The following is an 888-nucleotide window of genomic DNA, read 5'->3' on the forward strand; positions in this document are numbered from 1 at the left end:
CTTTATAATGCCTGTATTTGGTATATCACTGCTTATATGTTTATTGAATTTATTGAATACACAACTTCAAAAATTAAGTGTGTATTAGCATTTATTGTGCGTGCTGGATACAAGAGAAAATAGAGTTAGAACCTGTTCCTCTATGAGAGTTGCTTCTTCCCACCGCAGCCTGTGGGTACAGGCTCTAACCATCTTGCCCCCAAGGTCAGTCTCCATTTGTTTATTTGTTTATTCCAGAATCCAACACTGAGACAGTCTGAACTTTACAGTCCCACATTTCATAATGTCCTTTTTATTTATTTATTTTTTTTTGGTTTTTGGGGACAGGATTTCTCTGGGTTTTGGTGCCTGTCCTGAATCTTGCTCTGTAGACCAGGCTGGCCTCGAACTCACAGAAATCTGCCTCCTGAGTGCTGGGATTAAAGGCATGCACCACCGCTGCCCGGCTTTCATAATGTTGTTCTTAAGAGCACCTGATGTTCTAGATTCCAGAATGTGGAAGAATGTTTTGGTTGGCTGTGAGCTGGCTAAACAGTGGCTGGGAAGGACAACATTTGCAAACCAGCTACTGCTTCAAATTTGCTGAAATGGGAGAAACTGCATCTCTGGTTACTATCTAGAAAAACCTCCTTACAAAAACAGGCCTAGGAATGGAAAGGAAAGAAAAAACTTAGCATTCTGGTCTCTTACCTTTCCTGGATAAAACTTCCACTCCTTAGAGCTAATGGTAGGAGGACATCCTACCTAATTGTGTAGGCATCAGATGACCAAAGCATTCAAGGGTATATCAGGTTACATATGTCCCATCCATCACAACAATCACTTCAGGAGTGAGCTGGAAGTCAAGTGTATTCACTTGAGGATGGGGGGAAGCTTAAAATCAAACTT

This window comes from Peromyscus maniculatus, chromosome 12, assembly GCF_049852395.1.
Source record: "Peromyscus maniculatus bairdii isolate BWxNUB_F1_BW_parent chromosome 12, HU_Pman_BW_mat_3.1, whole genome shotgun sequence".
Classification (NCBI taxonomy): domain Eukaryota; kingdom Metazoa; phylum Chordata; class Mammalia; order Rodentia; family Cricetidae; genus Peromyscus; species Peromyscus maniculatus.